The following is a 7,776-nucleotide window of genomic DNA, read 5'->3' as shown; positions in this document are numbered from 1 at the left end:
TCTGGGCACTGGGGGCGAATCCTCAGGGCAAACAGACGGGCAGGAGTTCCATTGTTACTCTGGCCTGCCTGCACCAAGCAAGGTAGGCGCTTTGTTTATGAACTACCCAACCAGCACAGAGAGCGGATCTTGGCACCAGGAGAGCCATCATTGGGCAAGGAGATCTGATATTGTCACCAGGAGAGACATCACTGGAGCACCAGGAGAACCATCACTGGGGAGTACCATCACTGGGAAGGTACATCAGTAGGCAAGGAGACCTGATCCTTTAAAAGAAGATCCATAGGAGAGAGTTCAGAGGAAGAGATGGGCAGGGGCCAATGCAAGAATTCATCCAACAATGTGAAAAAAAAAATGAAACCACCAGAACCCAGGGACCTCACAACAGGAGGACATGAACACCTTAATCATGAAGAAGTAGAAAAAATTGACTTATGAAAGTGATTGACGCCCTTAAACAGCATGTAAAAAATGCCCTTATAGAAATGGATGAGAAGTATAACAGAAAGTTTGAAGAATTGAGTAAATCAGTGAATGATACCCTAGGAAACCAAGGAAAAACAATCAAACAGATAATGGAAACAGTTTAAGACTTGAAAACTGAAATGGAGGCAAAGAAGAAAACACAAACAGAAGGCTGGGTGGACATGGAAAATCTAGGTAAACGAATAGAGTCTACAAAAACAATTATAACCAACAGAATACAAGAGATAGAAGAAAGAATCTCAGAGTCTGAAGATACCATAGAGAAAATAAACATGCTGATCAAAAAAAAAAAAAAAAAAAAAAAAAAAAAAAAACCAAGGCCAACAAACTCTCATCACAAAACATTCAGGAAATATGGGATACAATAAAAAGACCAAACCTAAGAATAATAGGAGTAGAAGAAGGAGAAGAAGCGCAACTCAATGGTCCAGAAAATATATTTAATAAAATTATAGAAGAAAACATTCCCAACCTAAAGAAAGATATACCTATGAAGGTTCAAGAAGCATACAGAACACCAAATAGGCTGGATCAAAAAACAACATCCCCTCGCCATATAATAATCAAAACACAAAGCATACAGAACAAAGAAAGAATATTAAGAGCTGCAAAGGAAAAAGGCCAAGTTACTTATAAAGGTAAACCTATCAGACTTACACCTGACTTCTCTATGGAAACCATGAAAGCCAGAAGGTCCTCGATAGATGTACTGCAGAAACTAAGAGACCATGGATGCAAGCCCAGACTACTATACCCAGCCAAGCTTTCGTTCACTATAAATGGAGAAAACAAAATTTTCCAGGATAAAAACAAATTTAAACAATACGTAGCCCAAATCCAGCCTTACAGAAAGTAATAGAAGGAAAATCACTAACCAAAGACTTCAACAATGACCACAATATCTCAGACATATAGAGACCCTTCACAAGTGCAACTCAAAGAAGGGAAATACACAAAATTTACTACTAAAAAAATGACTGGAGTTAACAACCACTGGTCATTAATATCACTTAATGTCAATGGACTCAACTCACCTATAAAAACGCACAGACTAAGAGATTGGATACGAAAACAGGATCCAACATTCTGCTGTTTACAAGAAACACACCTCAACCACAAAGACAGGCACCTACTCAGAGTAAAGGGTTGGGATAAGGCTTATCAAGTAAATGGACCTAAGAAACAAGCAGGTGTGGCCATACTAATTTCTAACAAAATTGACTTCAAATTTAAATCAATCAGAAGAGATGGAGAGGGACATTTTCTACTCATAACAGGAACAATTCATCAGGATGAAGTCTCAATCCTGAATATCTTTACCCCTAATATAAAAGCACCCACATATGTAAAAGAAACATTGCTAAAACTCAAGGCAGCAATCAAACCGCACACATTAATAGTAGGAGACTTTAACACTCCTCTCTCACCAACGGACAGGTCAATTAGACAGAAACCTAACAGAGAAATAAGAGAATTAATGGAGGTAATGAATCAAATGGACTTAACAGACATCTATAGAATATTCCACCCAAATAGGAAAGAATATACCTTCTTCTCTGCAGCTCATGGAACCTTCTTGAAAATTGACCACATACTCGGTAACAAAGCAAACATCCACAGTTACAAAAAAATATCAGTAACCACCTGTATCTTATCAGATCACCATGGATTAAAGCTAGAATTCAACAACAATGCTACCCCCAGAAAGCCTACAAACTCATGGAAACTGAACAGTCAACTACTGAACCATACCTGGATTAAGGAAGAAATAAAGAAAGAAATTAAAGTCTTCCTTGAATTCAATGAAAATAAAGAAACAACATACTCAAACCTATGGGACACTATGAAAGCAGTCCTGAGAGGAAAGTTCATAGCACTAAGTGTCTACTTAAAGAAAAAAGAGAAAGTACACATTGGAGACTTAACAGCCCACCTGAAAGCTCTAGAAAAAAAAGAAGCAGACTCACCTAGAAGGAGTAGAAGACTGGAAATAATCAAACTGAGGGCTGAAATCAACAAAATAGAAACACAGAAAACAATTGAAAGAATCAATAAAACAAAGAGCTGGTTCCTGGAGACAATCAACAAGATTGATAAACCCCTATCCAAACTAATCAAACGGAAGAGAGAGAATTTGCAAATTAATAAAATCAGAAATGAAAAGGGGGACATAACCACAGACAGAGAGGAAATTCAGAGAAACATTAGATCTTACTACAAAAGCCTGTATGCCACAAAACTGGAAAATGTAAAAGAAATGGACACTTTTTTAGATGAATACCATATACCAAAGTTAAACCAGGACCAGGTAAACAACCTAAATAGACCTGTTAGTCGCGAAGAATTAGAAGCTGTTATCAAAAACCTCCCTTCCAAAAAAAGTCCAGGACCAGATGGTTTCAATGTGGAATTCTACAAGAACTTCCAAGAAGACCTAATACCTATACTCCTTAATGTATTTCACAATATAGAAACAGAAGAGTCATTGCCAAATTCCTTTTATGAAGCTACAGTAACTCTGATACCAAAACCACACAAAGACTCAACCAAGAAAGAGAATTACAGTCCAATCTCACTCATGAACATTGACGCAAAAATCCTCAACAAAATACTGGCAAACCGAATCCAAGAACACATTAGAAAAATTATCCATTATGATCAAGTAGGCTTCATCCCAGAGATGCAGGGCTGGTTTACCATATGCAAATCTATCAATGTAATCCATCATATAAATAAACTGAAAGAAAAAAACCATATGATCGTTTCATTAGATGCTGAAAAAGCATTTGACAAAATTTAACATCCCTTTATGATAAAAGTCTTGGAGAGATTAGGGATACAAGGGTCATACCTAAATATAATTAAAGCTATTTACAGCAAGCCGACAGCTAACATCAAATTAAATGGAGAGAAACTTAAAGCCATCCCACTAAAATCAGGAACACGCCGAGGCTGTCCACTCTCTCCATACCTCTTCAATATAGTTCTCAAAGTCTTACAATAGCAATAAGACAACATAAGGGGATAAAGGGGAATTGAATTGGAAAGGAAGAAGTTAAACTTGCGTTATTTGCAGATGATATGAAAGTGTACTTAAGCGACCCCAAAAACTCCACCAAAGAACTCCTACAGCTGATAAACACCTTTAGTAATGTGGCAGGATACAAGATCAACTCCAAATAATCAGTCGCCCTCTTATACACAAAGGATACGAAAGCAGAGAGGGAAATAAGAGAATCATCACCTTTCACGATAGCCACAAACAGCATAAAATATCATGGGGTAACTCTAACAAAGGAAGTGAAAGATCTATTTGACAAGAACTGTAAGGCATTGAAGAAAGAAATTGAAGAGGATACCAGAAAATGGAAGGATCTCCCTTGCTCTTGGATTGCGAGGATCAACATAGTAAAAATGGCAATTCTACCAAAGGCAATCTATAGATTCAATGCAATCCCCATCAAGGTCCCATCAAAATTCTTCACAGATCTGGAGAGGACAATAATCAACTTCATATGGAAAAACAAAAAACCCAGGATAGCCAAAACAATCGTACACAAAAAGGAACTTCTGGGGGCATTACCATCCCTGACTTCAAACTCTATTACAGAGCTACAGTAATGAAAACAGCATGGTACTGGCATAAAAACAGAGAAGTCGACCAATGGAATCATATGGAAGACCCAGATTTCAACCCACAAACCTATGAACACCTCATTTCTGAGAAAGGAGCTAAAAGTATACAATGGAAGAAAGAAAGCATCTTCAACAAATGGTGCTGGCACAACTGGATGTCAACCTGTAGAAGAATGAAAATAGACCCATATCTATCACCATGCACAAAACTCAAGTCCAAATGGATCAAAGACCTCAATATCAATCTGAACACACTGAACCTGATAGAAGAGAAAATGGGAAGTACCCTACAACATATGGGCACAGGAGACCACTTCCTACGTATAACCCCAGCAGCACAGACATTAAGGGCAACATTGAATAAATGGGACCTCCTGAAACTGAGAAGCTTCTGTAAAGCAAAATACACTGTCACTAAGACAAAAAGGCACCCTACTGACTGGGAGAAGGTCTTCACCCACCCCGCAACAGACAAAGGTCTGATCTCCAAAATATATAAAGAACTCAAGAAACTAGACGTTAAAATGATAATTAACCCAATTAAAAAAAACGGGGAACTGAACTGAACAGAGAATTCTCAACAGAAGAAGTTCAAATGGCCAAAAGATACTTAAGGTCATGTTCAACCTCCTTAGCAATCAGAGAAATGCAAATCAAAACAACTTTGAGATATCATCTTACACCTGTCAGAATGGCTAAAATCAAAACCACCAAGGATAGTGTTTGCTTGAGATGTTGTGGAGAAAGGGGTACCCTCATCCATTGCTGGTGGGAATGCAAACTTGTGCATCCACTTTGGAAATCAGTGTGGCGGTTTCTCAGAAAAATTGGGATCAACCTACCCCTGGACCCAGCAATACCACTCTTGGGAATATACCCAAGAGATGCCGTATCATATGACAAAAGCATTTGTTCAACTATGTTCATAGCAGCATTATTTGTAATAGCCAGAAACTGTAAGCATCCTAGGTGTCCTTCAATGGAAGAATGGATGAAGAAAGTGTGGAATATATACACATTAGAATACTACTCTGCGGTAAAAAACAATGACTTCTCGAATTTTGCATGCAAATGGATGGAAATAGAAAATACTATCCTGAGTGAGGTAACCCAGACCCAAAAAGAAGATCATGGGATGTACTCACTCATAATTGGTTTCTAGCCATGGATAGGGGCCACTGAGTCTATAATTTGTGGTCCTAAAGAAGCTAAACAAGAGGGCAAACCCAAGGAATAACATACAGTTATCTTCCTGGCTATGGGGAATAGACAAGATTGCCGGGCAAAAAATTGGAATCTTGGGGGTGGGGTGGGATGGGGATAAGGGGAGATGGAGAGACAAAAGTGTGAACGAGAGGATGAGGGGAACTTGGGGAAACGAGATGATTGGGGATATAGGAAGGTTGGATAGGGGACCAGGGAAACTCATATCTTAGTTAAGGGAGCCACCTAAGGGTTGGCAAGAGACTTGAACTTGGAGTAGCTACCAGATGCACAGGGCAATGTCCCCAGTTAGTTCCTTGGGCACCTGAGGATAGGGAACCTGAAATGAACCTATCCTATAGCCATACTGATGACTATCTTGCATATCACCATAGAACCTTCATCTAGCGATGGATGGAGATAGAGACAGAGACCCACACTGGAGCACCGGACTGAGGTCCCAAGGTCCTAATGAGAAGCAGAAGGAGGGCGAACATGAACAAGGAAGTCAGGACCACGAGGGTGCACCCACCCACTGAGACAGTGGGGCTGATCTATTGGGAGCTCACCAAGGCCAGCTGGACTGCGACTGAAAAAGCATGGGATAAAACCAGACTGTCTGAACATGGCGGACAATGAGAGCTGATGAGAGGCCAAGGACAATGGCACGGGGTTTTGATCCTACTTCATGTTCTGGCTTTGTGGGAGTCTAGACAGTTTGGATGTTCACCTTCCTAGACCTGGATGGAGGGGGGAGGACCTTGGACTTTCCACAGGGTATGGAACCCTGACTGCTCCTGGGACTGGAGAGGGAGGAGAAGAGGAGTGGGGGGAGGGGGAGAGGGGCGGGAGGAGGGGGAGGGAAATGGGAGGCGGGGAGGAGGCGGAAATTTTTTTTTTGAATAAAAAAAAATTTTAAGAAAAGAGTTTCATAGTCATTGAGTACCTTCATAGGAATAGAAACACTGACTAACACAACGAGTGTGTTTCCAGACATTTTGATAGGCAGATTTTAAAGGAATTGAGAGGGGTAATTATAGTCAAAACATATTGCAAACTTCTCAAAGAACCAATAATTTTTTAAAGAACTTCAAAATGCATGCTATTTCCCATGTATAATAATATTTGAAAAAAATAATATTTGACTAAATGCTTATAAATCATAGTGGAAGCTGGGAGGTGGTGTCACATACCTTTAATCTTACTACATTTGGAAGGCAAAGGCAGGGAGATCTCAGTGAGTTTGAGTCCAGCCTCGTCTACAAGAGTTAGTTCCAGGACATGCCCCAAAGCTTCAGAGAAATCATGTCTAGAAAAAACAAAAAAGAAAACAAAATCATAGAGAAGCTGTTTTAGATTTCAGTCCATATTAGTCTTGTGTTTCTTTAGCAAAAATTTGCTTCTTCTCTATGGTGTTTTTGATCTTAGACATTCTAACTGGTGTAAGATGGTATCTAAGTGTTGTTTTTATTTGCATTTCCCTGATGGCTAAGGATGTTGAACATTTCCTTAAGTGTCTTTAGGCCTTTAGAAATCATAGAACCTTCATCCAGCCACTAATGTAAACAGAGGCAGAGACCCACAGCAGAGCACTGGGCTTAGCTCCCAAAGTGCAGCTGAAGAGTGAATGGAGTGAAAATATAAGAAAACAGGTCAAGACCATGATGGGGACACCCACTGAAACTTACCTGAGCTAATGGGAATTCACCAACTCCAGCCAGACAGGGAAGATACCAGAATAGGTCTAAACTTGTCCCCCTGAATGTGGGTGACAGCTGTATAGTTGGGTCAGACTGCAGGGCCAATGGCAGTGGCAACAGGATTAATTCCTACTGCTTGTACTGACTTTTTTGGAACCTATTCTCTGTGGATGGCTATCTTGCTCAACCTAGATATAGTAGAGAGGGCCTTGTACCTTCCCCAAAGCAATGTACTTTACAGTCTCTGAGGTGTGGATGGGGGTGGGTGGGATGAGGAGTATGTGGAGGGACTGGTAGGAGGAGAGGGATTTCCAACTGGGATTTGTATGTTAAATGAAAAGAGACAGTTGTTTTCTTAAAAAATAAAAGAAATTTCAAAAATAAATGAAAAATTTCCAGAAGGAAATGATATATTTATGAATCATATATATGAAACTATTGACATATATATATATGTGTATATATATATATATATATATATATATATATATATATATATATATAGAGAGAGAGAGAGAGAGAACTTAATGAACCAAGTGCTTCAATGGGTATTTATCTAGAGAAACTACTCGAAGGGCCAAAAGGCACATGGAAATATGTTTAACATCATTAATAAATAGGGAAATGCAAATCAAAATCACGGTGAGATAGTATTTCACATTTACTAAGATTGCATTTTTAAAGAACTGAGAAAATAGCAGGCATTGGCAAGGATATAAAGAAATTTGGACCTTTGAACCACTGTAAGTTG

This window comes from Chionomys nivalis, chromosome X (genome assembly GCF_950005125.1).
Source record: "Chionomys nivalis chromosome X, mChiNiv1.1, whole genome shotgun sequence".
Lineage (NCBI taxonomy): Eukaryota > Metazoa > Chordata > Mammalia > Rodentia > Cricetidae > Chionomys > Chionomys nivalis.
Note: the sequence above shows the minus strand (reverse complement) of the source record.